The sequence below is a fragment of the Rhyacophila brunnea genome, unplaced genomic scaffold, assembly GCF_057557595.1.
Source record: "Rhyacophila brunnea isolate RB1 unplaced genomic scaffold, BYU_Rbru_1.0 scaffold_8, whole genome shotgun sequence".
In the NCBI taxonomy this organism is placed as follows: Eukaryota; Metazoa; Arthropoda; class Insecta; order Trichoptera; family Rhyacophilidae; genus Rhyacophila; species Rhyacophila brunnea.
Window position 1 is genome coordinate 42,218,367 of NW_028233350.1, and position 15,588 is coordinate 42,233,954.

General features: G+C 32.8%; 2 protein-coding genes across 3 annotated transcripts in view; one reads left to right on the top strand and one right to left on the bottom strand.

Annotated features, from left to right (window-relative positions):
• The window catches only part of LOC147064254 (gamma-tubulin complex component 2-like), a 118,487-nt gene that overhangs the window by 15,050 nt on the left and 87,849 nt on the right, over nt 1-15,588 (bottom strand). The gene's annotated exons all lie outside the window — the stretch shown is intronic.
• LOC147064255 (transient receptor potential cation channel protein painless-like) overlaps nt 5,442-15,588 on the top strand; it is a 65,366-nt gene continuing 55,219 nt past the window's right edge. The window contains exon 1 of the mRNA XM_085958522.1: nt 5,442-5,798. The gene's annotated coding sequence lies outside the window, so the exon portion shown is untranslated. The remainder of the gene's footprint in view (nt 5,799-15,588) is intronic.

Sequence of the window (15,588 nt, forward strand, 5' to 3'; positions counted from 1 at the left end):
TATTCAAGTCGTGTGGGTATCAGTAAGGTGATTATAATATTGTTGGCACAACCAGTCCGACCACGCTTTCGCACCGGACATCCAAGTCTCCGGTTCGCATCCGCGGTAATACCAAATGATACATAACATGAATATAAAATAATGCAAAAAACAAAAAAAATATTCAAAAATCATTTCGCGCAATAGAGATTTGTTTATTTAGTCTAGTGATTCCCAATCCAAAAAAAATACAACTGTAAACCTTTTAGCTAATGAACTAGGTAACAGAGAAGACCCATTTGAAATAATGCGCCATTTTGAAAGTTCAATTTAGGGGTCGTCCATATATGACGTCACTCACTAAGAGTAAACGGGTCAGTTATAATGTGATGATTTATAGAAAAGTAAGAAAATATAAAATATCAAAAATCGACTATCTGTAACGAATTTTGACGGGTTAACAATGTGACGTACGCCCACGATGACTGAGCGGCATAAACGTCGGCTTATAATGCTGTGGGTCCCAGGTTCGAATCCTGGGTCTGGTAAATACAAATATTTTTTTTAAATTTGTGTTTGGAGTTAAGACCATGGACCTAATATGAGCAAGTGGCTAACATCCGTCTCTTGTAAAAACAAAAATCTACTCTGTGGAGGCCCATATGACCCTATTAGGATCGGACATGGTCAAAAGAAAAAGAAACAATGTGACGTACTTTAGACGGCAGTATGGCTTTATTTATGGACAATCCCTGAACTAGATATGACGTCGTTGTGTAACTTGTGTGCTAGATATGCCACTGCTTATTGCACTTACAATAATTATTCACCCCTCTGAACCCTGATAGTAATTTGATGTCACTGCAGTAGAGGTTTCCCGAGATTTACTATATATTTCAAGGGTTTCCGCTAAACAAAAAAGTATGGAAGCAAAGATGTTGAAGAAAATCTTCTTAGATATTATGAAAATAGAGATGGAATCTAAACAAATTAAGAAAGTGAAGCAAAAAACCCTCGTCTAAAATTTTTCCCACGAAGTCTGAAAAAAGAGGAAGACGTATTATTTGCTGTATAGAAAAATGACACTTATGACAACCTGAAACATGCGTCAGCGATTTTGATATTGTAAACACAGAAGCCTCTACCATCTATCTATATTCTATATGCAACGTATTTAGTTGAGAATCACTGACAATCATTTATGAATACAAAACGAGGAAAAATAAGATTTTTAGGTGTGTCTCATTGCTCATTGATAAAAGATGCATTTTTACCATTTTTGGTAACATGGTATTTCTACACCAGTGGGTAGTTGTTGCATAATAATGATTCAACTTGTTACCTTGATTTTCTGTATCATTGTATAATATACCGCTTTTTTGTATTATGTATTAGTGATTTCCACGTATTGAACGTTGTGGGTACAAACATGAGTCTTTCGGTTGCCGGGTGAGGGCTCTAACCAGTAAGGTAAGAACCCAAGTACTCACCTTGCAAATATCTCCTATTAATCACGAGATTCAACTTTTCAATTTGGTAAATGATAGCTACTATCTTTGTAATTTAAATCAACATAAATAACGTTGCTATGCTGCTATCACTTAACGACGAAGAAGGGCAATTGCGTACTTCTTCAAGTACCCAATAATTATTAGTATGTCAATGGTCGCTAGTGGTTACATAGCGCCTATTGTATCGCGTTGTTTCGCTCGGCGTACCTTACACTCTTTCCTGCTTCCTATATAAACTACCGAAATTTACATGTAATTTGATTCATAGATGGCTTCAGGATTCATTCACAATTCATGCTGATGTTAGGTATTATATTGTTTGCTATTAATTATTTTTTATTCAAAACTTTTTACAAATTAGGTTGAAGAATATTATATATGTATATTTCTAACGGCAGTTAGAAATTATGTAAATTCTTCTTTACATCATAAAAATATTATTGGTGCTTATAATTGGTGTCAATCTATCTCACTGGAGATAAATTAATATGAAAAAATATATTCAAAATTATCGTGTACTAAATTCATGTCATTAATATTATTTTTACAGCCATTTTTGATGACTTTTAGAAGCTCATAAATTAGCAAGTCGCAACAAAGGGTATTTTCAATTTTAAGATTTTAATCACGCCAACTTTCAAACTGACCGATAGAAATATTTACATAAGTTAAAAGTCAATTTATGATTATCCATACAGCAGAAATCTAAAAATACGAATCACTATTACAGAAGCAACTTTCCGTAAACAAAATATCGGTAGTAATAAATAACCAATAATATACCAGAAGTTCTGTTCAATGTTTCATAATAACTTCATTTATATTTTTAGATTACGGTTTATCAATATTTTCAATTTGAAGTGTAAATTTATTACAGATATTAATAATTCATTCAATTACTTAAATACAATTTGCTGGAAAGTTATAGTATGTCAAAAAGGCATTTACCACTCACTTCAATTCTGCCTATGTCATCCATTCTCAAAAAGAGCTGTCCTTCCTATTGTGACGTCCATATTTTTTAGTAATATCAGGATTTTTGGACAGTAGCAGCCCAATAACAAAATGGCGGTTCGCGTTCCGGTTTAAAGTCTGTCTCTGTATTAACATAACCTACGTGTTTTACGTGATTGTTAAAGGCAGTAGTGAATTGCTTTCGATTGCCTACATAACATTGTCAAGAGAGTATCTTTTCACACGTGTTTATAGGTTAACTTTATATTCGAAAGTCTGCTTTGATACGGTAATATAACAGACGAGATGTGAAATTTAAGCCGAATTTAATTATATACAATATCCATCCTCATATGATATGTATATTTTGGATACATCTGCATAGAATTGACTGAATCTGAAATTATATTAGAACATCATAGGTGAAGTGTGAAGTTCTTCAGATGAACTAGCAATGCACTAGCTAACTTAATCAGTAGACCAGAGGTCCATTTTTGCTCAAATTTCATAAATTTAGACTCCACCCCTAGAAGGTCTTTTTCAATATCTTTGGATTAAATATAAAAATATTATTTTTTATCTTTCCAGTATTTAATTGATATAATCAGGGCCGGTCCTACCAAGTGCGACGCCCAATTTGAGCAGTGCGCGAGGCCTCTGTGTACAGAGTGCTAATATTAGATCCCACTCTAGTAACATTTAATTGAAAAAAATTGCTGGATAATTCGATAATAAATAAATAAAAAATTAATTATCCTGTCAATATGATATTTTATTACCTTTTTATCGATAAAATCATAATTTTTTTATAAGTACTTAAATATATTTTTTTTAGCTATTTACGATATGATAACAGACAATCGCCAGACATCAAACAAAACAACTTATTTTATTAGCTTAGTTATATCGTTTCGTACATCGTCTCTCTTGGTCTGAATGAGATAATTTTTAATGTACGAGTATTTTCTTGAATCTTGAAACACGTCGAATGTGTTTTTAAATAATAAGGTTTAATTTCCAAAAGATTGTATAATTATCCTACTGTACCTATAACCATGCCCCCCGCATCTTGAAGCGGGTCCCCAGGCCAGGATGTTTGGCGGGCCCCCTACCTATCGCTAAGGTTAAAGGCAGTCTGATGTCCTATACTAGTGTTCCCTACATGGTATTCTTCAGAATCAAACTAAGGGCATACCGTGTATATCACTCAGCATCATATTATTATGAAGCACTGATAGCGTCGGGTGGGGGTAACCCTATTTTGTGGTAGCCAAGTAACATGCGCCCTTCGCCATTTTTATTAGTCAGAAAACACACATTCTACACGTGAATAATTATCATTTAATTATATCAATCATGATAGCATATGAAAATCTATCGCACAGCCACAAATAATACTATTTTAATATTAGAGAAAGTTTCTGGTGTGTGTTTATGTCATTGAACTGTTCGATCCACCACGCCGGGCCCCCAGGCTAGAGCCCTGTCAGCCCCCCGCCCCTGTGGGGTCCATGCCTATAACCCTTATGCGTATTCAATGTATTACAATCAAATTATTGATTTAATTGTGAAATTAACTTTTTGTATCGCCCCAAGATCGGGCTTGATCGTAATATATAATAATATAACTATATAAAAATAAACTGCAGAAAGAATTGATGCTAACATTGTTTAAAAAATTGGCAACGAAACATATTATTATTATAATTCAATATCACATTAGCATAATATTACAATGTCAGTCACAGACTCACTATCAAATCAAATGCCTAAAAAAGGCGCTGCTTGATTTTAATTGAAGATCGTCAAACTAATTTGTATTATGTTCAATAATATGTCCAGATAAGGCAAAATGCTGACTATGTATTGCAAAAAGGAAGCATAAATCACGAAAAGTTTGGCGTCTTGTAACCTCTACAACTACATGTTTAAAACGAGTTTTCACCATAAGCATAATACAAATGTAATGTAATAATAAAAAAGACGACAGGTGTGTATTAAATTAAAAACTAATATAAGATAATAGGTCCAAATGAGGCTGCGATATTTTAAAAATACTTTTCACGTTTGCCTGCTAACTGTGTGTATTTTATTTTAGTACGTTCAATTCACGGTTTTACTACGTGTTCATTTCCAGAATTTTCGGAAAATCCACCTATCCAACTGACTTTCTCTTAGGTATGCTTACATATTGTAGCTTAAAATTTAGAAGAGATCTTTATTTAGCCACATATTTTTTCCGACTAATACGCGGCGTCAATGGAAACTCTGCCATTCTTGGTGGCATTGGCTTGTGTCTCTGATAATCATCTTAGAAATCGGGGGCATCCATTGTTTGTTCTCCCAAGATGCAGAACTAACCTGCCATTAGTAATGCCAATTGGGAGGGCAATAACTATTTTTAATCAGACGCTTCGGATATTGATATATTCCACTTACGTGAGGGTGAATTTGGATGGACGTTGTTTTATAAGTTTTTAAGATAGGGTCTATCAACCTAGTTCACTCTGTGTGCTTCCATATATTTTTATTTGAAAATTGTTAACACTTACTTTGTGTCATGTCGTGAACGATTTGAATTTATAGTTTGTCATGTTCATTATATTATGTAAAATAAATAAATTTGAATTCGAATCAATTCGTGAATTGACATTATCAATTATTATTCTTCATGATAAGAGAGGGCGTAATAATATGAATTTGCATGAAAAAGATTAATGCCTAATATGGAATTAATTCAAATTCAGTAGGTTGTCGATTTTATCGCACTAAAGCGACATTCAGGATCATTCTTGACACGACGGAAATCTTTCAATTATTGACGATTTTTGGCCTATTTCCAAGAATAATTAAGTAATAATTTAAGCCGTTATTGTAAAAAATAAAACAATTAGTCACACCAACACAGCGTAAACAATTTACTGCCATCTGTGTGAGTATCAGCCAACACATCTCGCAACAGCGATCCAAGCGAGCGCAAAGAATTATTTTGAATTCAGTTGAGTTTCGAACGGTATGACTGAGGCAAACCAACACTGACTACTTCCAAACCTTCGCAAAGCCAGATTGAACCCACTTGTTTGTAGATGATTACTGCATATACGCGAAAGGCGAATACCGCTGTCCGACTCTTGACTCAAGGACTTCAAGCCCTTTTATGGAATAATCCCCTTCATCCGTCAAGAGTTTTTGGGTGTGATATATTTATCATATCCTGGATTGTGGAAAAAGTGATCGTGATATCCTGTGCATTCGTTACATAGTTAATTAATTAAAGTACGGAGAGGAATTAATTGTGATTACTCATATATAAAGTGGTGCAGAATTTTCATTCATTTGGATTATATATAACAGGTAAGAGATAAAAGAATTAAATAAATTCTAAAAAGAGGTGGATTCATCCTAAATTATAGGAAAACTTAAATTATTAAATAATATGATTGAAGGATTATGTTCCTCGATGTTTCATGAAAATAAACGCTGGAGTTGTTAATTACCTAGGTACATGATTATATATTTATTTTCTTATTTACCTACACTTAATGTTTCATTGAGTAGATACGTACTGAATATACTAATTAATAATTATTTTCATCTTGTATTGAAGGATTTTGGAATACAGAGTTGAAAACAAGTCATATTTCACATTACTTTTTATCCATTTGGTATGGTTTTAAACTTTTAAAGACAGTTAAAATCCCGATACCTACGTATAGTGATTAAAAGTTAGTTTGATACACATTTTAGGCAATTATTGAGTCTTAAAACTTTTACTAAATTAATAATATACGGAAAATATTAACGATTCTGCTAAATAATTTAGCTGACGCGAACAGAAAAATGCGTTTTCTTTTTTTGTTTTTGTTTCGACGAGCAGACAAATGGCGTTTTAAAAAAAATGCGCGCTTTTGACGGTAAAAACTAAAATCCAATTCGAGTAACTTATAGAACTCATGTGCAAATTCCAAAACAATATTATATTCATGTTGTACCATTGCAATAAATAAAAGAATACCTATTAAAAATATGTTTACAACAAGACAACAAACTTCAAATGTTTTGTTCGTAGCGAAATAAAGATGGTGTCATAATCAGCATGGCAGCCATTAAGTACTAATAAAAGTAATAAAAACAACACCTTTACATAATATTATATTGCATTATGTACATAAAATTTTAGAAGCGATTTAAACAATATAAAAATGTGTGCAACAGTTTACAATCTGTTCAGTTTCAATGGGTGGGTAATGAAATTTTCAGGACGAAAAATTTCATGGTCAAATCTTTCGATTTTCCAAACAAGATTATCTACCTACATGGTCAATAACGAATCAGCATTCTGAGGTAAAATATTATGTATCTGACGTGTAAGAACGAATAATACTGGTTTTTCATTGCAAAATATTCGCGTACTTAGATAAATTGCATATTACATTTTTTACATCCTTTGAATGAATTTTCCGTAATACACAGTTGAAAATCATGGTAGCATATTTACTTGTTTTTAACATTTTAAAAAATGTCCATTAATAGCTCTTGGCTCCACGGTTTAGTAGTGGTCATCTCTGCAACCGTGTGTATGGGTTCATAACCCGTGCATGGAAAACTCACGTTAAAAGTGTTTCAAAGCCGTTTCCAAAGCGTTTTTCATTTAGAGTATGTAATGTCAAAATAGGGGGGTAGTTAATCTTTTTATTCATATAGATATGCTTGTTCAACTGAACATATTGTTAGTGTCTTTTAAAAAAACAAAAATATTTATTGAAAATATGAATAATAATTAAATAAACTTCTAAGAAATCCACTATTCATAATAAATTTAGAAGTATATCTGACTAGCTATCTTTTTTGACATATCAGAGACCCTTTCCTGGTAATTTAGGTAAGTGCATGCATTTAATTATTTTTTATCAGTAGATTTATTAGAAGTTTCCGTAAATATTATTCATATTTTCAATAAATATGATTATCTTTTTTAAAATTGGTTAGTATCACAAAATTAATTTATTTTATAAATTTAATAACCTGTTCTGTGGTTAGTATAAATATCTGTTTTATTGTAGGTATATTCTTTATTAATTGAAAATATCTCTCTGAAGCGAATGAAACGGGTCCAAAATAATATTAAAAAAGTGAATTTAGTACTAGTATTGGTGGTAACTTTAAAGTGTTGAACAACCCGTAGTCGGCGGATAAATTTTGGGGATACTTTTGTATCGGCAGAAGCAGGTAGTTATTTCAATAAAATATAAAATTATGATAATCAATAAATTGAAAAATGCGCCGTCCTTATTGCATAATTCATGAATTCAACTGATATTCTGACACCAGTCAACCGAATCCTTCATGCTTAGAAACAATAGTGCAAAACAACAGGTTATTTTTTTATGTTCCCAATTACCCAATATTTATTAGTACAGGACCCCTTTAAGTGTGAATCCGGCCCTGTTGACGAAGGGACAATTAATCAAATATGTACACAAATTATTTAGTTAGTTCATTTATATATTACGAATCCACGAAATAAACTAAAATCTAAAAACAATTGCTCCTCTGACATCCCCAGCAGACCAGTGATAATTTACGGGGGACGCGCCTGTAAGAGGGGTGTAAAACCAGATTGGGTTATTGAGTCTTATTGGGGTTATAATAGGAATGAAATTATACATAATTATATATAATATAGAAATATATAACCACTAGAAAATTTCCAGCGAGATTCGAATCCGCGCCCCCTGGGATTCGCACCCATGTGCCCTCACCACTAAGCTATTTGTGTCATATCTAATTGCGACGAAGTGGTGTGCTTTCTAAATTTCGTTATCGTTTGGCAGTAGGCTTTTGTATTTTAAATCAAAGTATTAATAATTACCTTATTACTACGCGGTGTCAGGATATCTCAATTTTTTTGTTATAACGTACTTGCAGTTACTAATGATTTAATAAACATTTTAAAGAACGTATATTGAACATGCATGTTACATAATATTGCAGTCAACTTGTGGCAGTGATTCCTCACCAGGTGTCCGGGAGCCCGTGTCGAAATTCAAAATTGGAAAATAAAGATATACCTAATATAATAAGAAAAATCTACACTTTTTATGTTGAAACAAAAATACCATCATTAAAGTGTACACTATTATTAATAAAAACAATGTAACATTCTGAAAGATTGATTTGGATAGATATTTACATGCTATAATTATTTAATAAATTCAATTAAAAAAAACATGTTAAAAGTAACACGAAATCATTACAAACATATTTATTATCAATCATGTCAGGCGTAAAGTAAATATGTTTGTCAAAGCTATTACCTGCGGGATGCAAAAACGAAAACGAAAAGAATTTTTATCAAATCTTTCCGTTCATATTTTAGATCGTCGGATCGATAATTTAAGTAGGTACACATATACGATGAAAGGATTTTTTGCCAAACAATACAAAAACATTTTTGAAAGGAGGATATTATTTTAATATTTAAATATAAGGGACATGTCGTCCTTTACGACGCCTACTATTTGGTAAACCTAACCAGTAGAGATTCTCTAGTAGTATTGTAATGCTTTCGCCAACCAAAAAAATGGTAGAGAATCACTGACTTGCAGCCAACTAAAACCGAAGAAAAGGATTTAAAACTCAATTTATTCCTCAATACTATATTGTATGTATTTGCATATTATGTACCTAATGACCTTATTTAAATGCAAACAAGAATGATGCGTTTGCAAATAATATTTAATTAATTTGCAGATGAATCAATAAAATCACAACCAGACAAGATAACCGACATGCGAAATAAACAATATGGACTGTGACCATAAGGCATCATTCACACAATACAAGTCGAATCTTACATATTATTGCATGTCATTTATTTATAAATGGTTTTAATATGCTTTAGAACACTTTTACTCTCAGAGAAACAATACTAAAGATATAGGGTATTTATTGTCCGGCTATATGAAGCTGTTTTCTTTGTACACACAGAATAATTATTAATTTCCATATGCAACATTATTTATACCATTATCTTACTTCTCACTACGGTTACCATATTTAAACACAACATGGTTAACCATATTATATACTAAATTAACTATTTTTTTTAAAACTATATTATTTCAGCAACACGTACTTCCGGTTTTTCCCTAAGTGCATCAGTAAAACCAATATTTACCGTGTTCACACCTAGTTTATTCATAAATATGTTCTCAGACGATGAAACCATTCCTGATCATTATTGAATTATGTAAATTAGATAGGTACGGATATCACCATTTTTGGAGCCTCCTAAAACGAGCCAGAATCAGGCATTTGGCAGCCTTTATTAGTGTTGTTGTTAATTTGTAACGCCTGAGTGTCATCACTCATCAGTCAAATATAATATGTTTATTTAATAAATGACAATGTGACATGATAGATCACTGCCAATTTTGATACTGGATAAATGACAGTTGGTCATGTCTAATATATTATATGACGCTAGTTTCCTCCATCGTGTCCACGTATTATATGCACGGTTTATTATAATTGGGTTTACGATTTGACCGGCATAAAGTGCCCTTCTTCAAAACCTAGACCTTGGGACAGTTCTATTTATTTAATCTGTTCTGCGGGCATCATCAAGGTTGGCTACTTCCAACTCAGTATAAAACGCAACGGAAACGGACAGCTCGGATATACAACAAATTATTAATATGCTTTATCGGTGAACTACTGTTCAACACGATACAGTTATTGACAGCTCTATAACATAAACATAACATTGTGCGGGAGCTATGTAATAAAATAATAATATCGAAGGATGCTTTGTAAAAAGTAGTTGTTTTGGATGACATGAATGGTGTTTTAGTATGTGTCTTCTTTGTAATATTTATTTCACAACCGTCAACCGTACGCGTGACAAAACGGATGCTCTATGTTCAATTTAATTAATCTAATTGACGGATATGACGTCGATCTACTTTTCTAAAGAACGAAGGGTAAACATGGGCTGTGCGGGGAGGTTTTACTTGATGTGTGCTCTGAGCAATGCCTTGCAAATCCCTCGCGAATTCCACACCTCTCTGCCCCGAATTCTGTGGGTCTATGTTGCACATATTGTATAATAATATGCTCAGTGATGTACCTAAGCAATGTGCCGTCCTTGAGCAGACTTATAATGAGGTCCTCTTTTATTTTTAGTTCCCAATTATCTGACTTACCTACTTACCTATTTTATTATTTATTTTCGACTATTTTTAACAGACAAGAAACACTATCTTAAATTTACATACACACAACCTACTGAGAATTTCCACGAAATCTTCTCGCAAACAGTGATGGTTTGTAGCACTGACATGTTTGGAGGCACCCTTGCAAAAAAATTGCCTGTGCGATAAACCATCAATACAATAAACATTACAGTAACAACCATATTTATGTTGTCAGAATTTTTAATTCTTCAATAAATTTTTAAACCAAGATGTCGATATTTAAGGAAAACCGCCACTGCTCTAAAAAGTTGTAATATTTGTATTCGTCACTATGCAACGCATGACCTGCCTACCCCCACGGGACGTCACTGCATATGCCAGCACTGGTAATACATATCAGTGCATGGTTGGCTTTAGGCCACAGTATAAGGTCACTTCCGAAGATACTGTTCAGGCCCCGAACACGACCACGTCAGTGGCGAGCTGCGAGCATTTTTATTACGTATATATTTGGGTGTATTACTTTTGGTGGTAGTATAATACTATTATACATAAATAAATATCACGTTATCAACACACAAGCGACATACTTTTAAGTTTTTTAGTTTTTGAAAGCTTTATTGTAAATTCAACATAATCATCCTTCTTATGATATGAGCATATTTTCGAATTCTATAAACATGTGTGGTCAGTCACGTGCTATCTTTCGGTCAGGTGTGTCTATATCCGTTACCGGTGGAGTTATTGTTTATGAATTCAGATTTGAATTATGCGCGCGTATTAACTCAGCAAATTTAACGACGTCGGTGGGTATAATATTTGAGCATCGTTAATTGAACTTAGTTTTGACTTTAAACCGTGATGAAATGACGAACAATGGAATCATATAAATAGCACGAAACTTACTCAAATTTAGCATCTATCGTGAACATAGTATTATTTCCTATACATATATGTATATAATATATAATGTATAACTATATTATATATATATAACTAGCAGCGATTTTATTTGACGCAAATAACGGAACTAATTCGTCAGAAAATCTAAAATGGGGTTTCCAAATGGTTTAAACCAGTCATCTAAAAAACATGCGCATTTCTCACAATTTGAGGGTAAAATATTTATCCAAAGCATAAAAATACTAATTTACTTATTATATCTACGTTTTATAATTATAAAATGAACCATGTTACTTACCATAATTTATATTACATAACAATTATTAGAATATATAGATTCATTTGGAAAAAAAGTTGAATTAGTGTTTTTTTTTATGTATGGAGCCTGAAAATCAGTTGGTGCGTTGGGCCTCTACGTTACTGAACACGCCACTGATTATATTTAATATTGACAGTTGGCCGAACTACACGATGTAAATTGAGTCCAGAGCGACAAAATAATGAATATGATATATTTTAAACATATTATCAGGCTTTTATACCTAGGTTTTGGCATTGTATGCGAGTGTTTTTTACAATACGTGTGTATGTGTTGTATGCGTGAAATGCATCCAATTAGATTGTGGTATATTTATAGCGTTACGTAGCGTTACGGAATTGCTACGTACCGTCTTATTGACCAAGTCGACAAATAATTTATAATAAATGCATGCAGACAGATGTCGTTAGAAAATTATATTTTTTGTAGAATACAAAATAATGAAGTTATTATTTAAATACGAATCAAAGCAATTAAAAAATATTTTTATTAAGAAAGTAGGCTTTAATTAATCATCTAGTATGGAGTCTTCGACACTGATGTTTGCCATATTATAAATGATTACACATTGTCTGAATATACTGAAAGGTGGAAGTCGGACGGCTAAAACTAATTATTATTGAATAGTACAACACTCTCATCGATTATAAATAGTAAATGTTTTATATTGCAATTAAACTGACTCATAAAAAAATAAAACAGTTCAAAATACTAATTAACATTATAAAAGAACCAAAATGTTAGTAGAAGAAAGATATATAACTAAGAGTAATGATTGTTAAATGAAGATTTAGATCCAATCGGCGAGGGGTTTTTTTTTAGCACAGTATGAGGTTGTGGCATATTTATTTAGTCAAATATACGATGCACCACAATCATGCATTACATATTGTTAACTCGCGGTAAATATTTAGCAGCGAATGAGTATCTAGTACACGATTACAATGTGACCGTATGTTGAATTAATTTGAATATAAAATTGAGTTAGAGCAGTGCTGTCGCGGCTCGGTGAGCCCCCGCATGCCGGAAAGTGACGTCACCCCACAGCCGCCGATCTGGACCACTTGTTCACTTTACCAAAGCGCCAGTTTACAATAATCGCATCGCTCGGTTTATCTGTCGCGCTATCTACTACTATTCTACCCAAACCACACAAAATAATATGGTAGCCATGCGTCATTTTAATCTAACATACTCATACATCACATGGGAAACGATAAACGGGACTATTTTAAACGAGAGTTATGTTGAAAAACATCAACAAACCAGTGGAAACTATTACAATACATTTGACTTGTTACCGTTCAAATTTACATTTTAAATATCGCGGGCATTCTGTCAAATTGTATTGTCGAAGAAATTGATATTTTGCGTGGACACCCAATCGATGCCAAACAACTGTTGCAGTTGGACGTAGGTGTTGCAAAAAACTGATGCTAATTCTATTACAGAAAACAAAATTGTAATCACAAAAACAGCAAAATTCGCGTATCGTAACTCCTTTTTCAATAGTTAATACTATGAAGATTGATGGAAGAAGATTTAACTATAGTAATTAAGTGCATACTGGCTGCTTCTTCTTTCTTATTTGACCATATCCGTTCCCCAGAGTATGTTTGTGTCCGCAAATTTGTACGTATGCAGTCAGTGAACTGTTGTATTGGAAATACTTAATATATTATGGCTGTAGGTATAATATAAAAATCAAATTATTGTCTAAATAAAATACATACAAAATACGTACTCTGAAGTTTTCATTTACTGAAAGAACGTTAGATACCGAGATGATATGTATTTTATTTTCATTAAATAACTCTAACGATCCCGGTTAATAAGGAAGATCCTTGTATGAAGAAGAACAATTTAGTGTTATTGATAATAGGTGACACGGAATACCTATACGCAAATGATCTGTGTATCAAGCTCAAGACTGCTCCTTAATTCCAACTGAGTGAAAGACATTCTTTCCTTATGTCAAAGTAGGGCAATTTCTGAGATACATTAAATTTTTCTCAAATCTTAAAAAGATAGTCGCAAATCTAATGCCGCGTCTACACTGGCAACATGTCGCCGGCAACCTCGTTAAATTTTACGATAAGTACTATGATAATTATCGTAAAATTTCTTAAGCAATTATGATAATTATCGTAAAGTTTAACGAGGCTGCCGGCGACGTGTTGCCAGTGTGGACCCGGCATAATGAGGATGGTGATGGATTTCAAACTGGACGTACCTACTCCTTAATATAATTTTCAATTTAGATTATTTCTAAAATATGAATGTCTTTTATAATACCTACTGTGCATATTATCTGCCATCTTACGGGACTTATCTAATATTTTATAACTATCATCATCATACACTCTAAAATGCAATATGAGATAAGTTGATCTTTTGTGTGAGATATCTTGAGTTTTCTTTTAAAAAAAAACCTTTTTTTGTACAGATTGAGTTGGTTTTACGTGAAAATAATCTTACCTTTTTCATCTGTCATAAACCGAATATAAACCTAAACGAAATAAACATATAAGTACTTGATGTAACTATTTAATTCGTGTGGCACAAACATTAAAGTTCAATAATTATCTCGAAACTAGTATTTTTGACGTATCCCACTGTTGCTTTCAGGTAGCGATATATGAGATTTAATTCGCATGAATCATAATATTCAGTTCGACAATTCAGAGAATAGAGCAGCCACCGGACAATGAAAAGATGAAATGTGAGGCACGTCTCCCACTTGGCCTAACTTTTATTCTAGGACTTTTTCTAATCAATATTATGTTTTCAGAATTACGTAGTTTTTTTGTGGCCACATATTATTTACTTATTTTTTATACATTAGTGTTTTCTGGGTTACGATTTCGTATTAGAATGTAAAAATTACAACATTCCTCGAAAGTCTACCCCAAAACATGAAGACGCCGAGGTTTCTACATTTAATATTGCAATATAATAGTAATAATTCAAATGATTTATATTGTGTTTTAAAGCCGACAATTACTTATTCGTTCATAACTGTTTACTGTCGTTGTTACAAAAGCGAGATTTGAGTGATAGTAATCTATCTACTCAATTTTTTGTTCTTCGAAAGAGTTGCCAGCGAATACCTGATACTGTAACATTGGTACTATCGTAGTACTTACCTATCGTCACGGCACACGACCGCGTCCAAGACAAATCTCTAGATCTAGAATTAAAATAAAACACAGCCTCGCAGAATTGGAAAACAAAAAAAACAACACCTCGGTCGTGACAACTTCCATTTGGATTTCTTGCGTTGATGTAGAAACGCTTCCAACCCGCATATATTTATTAATCTAATAACAGGAGATTATTTAATAATACCAATTTAAAAACATTATACCTATCTGACGTGAGGTGGCCAATTATTAACATTCTTTTCAAATACTACAAATCAGGTAGACTATATAAGATTGAAATTATATAATGGAACAACTTAACCTTCAAATTGCGCAGATTGCGACTTTTTCTACAGCGCATGAATTAAATAGGGGGTCAATTTAATTATTTTTACCATTATTATTTCCGACTGGTCCTACATGAAGCATGTTGCATCGTTTTCTCTCGCTCGGCGTCGCTCTAACTACGTCATACTCTTTGTCAAAACTACCGGGAATGGGGCAACTGGACGCCGGGACAATTGGGCGCCGCACTGTCGAATGAAATAAATACGTATTCGATACGATTTTATACAGAAAGG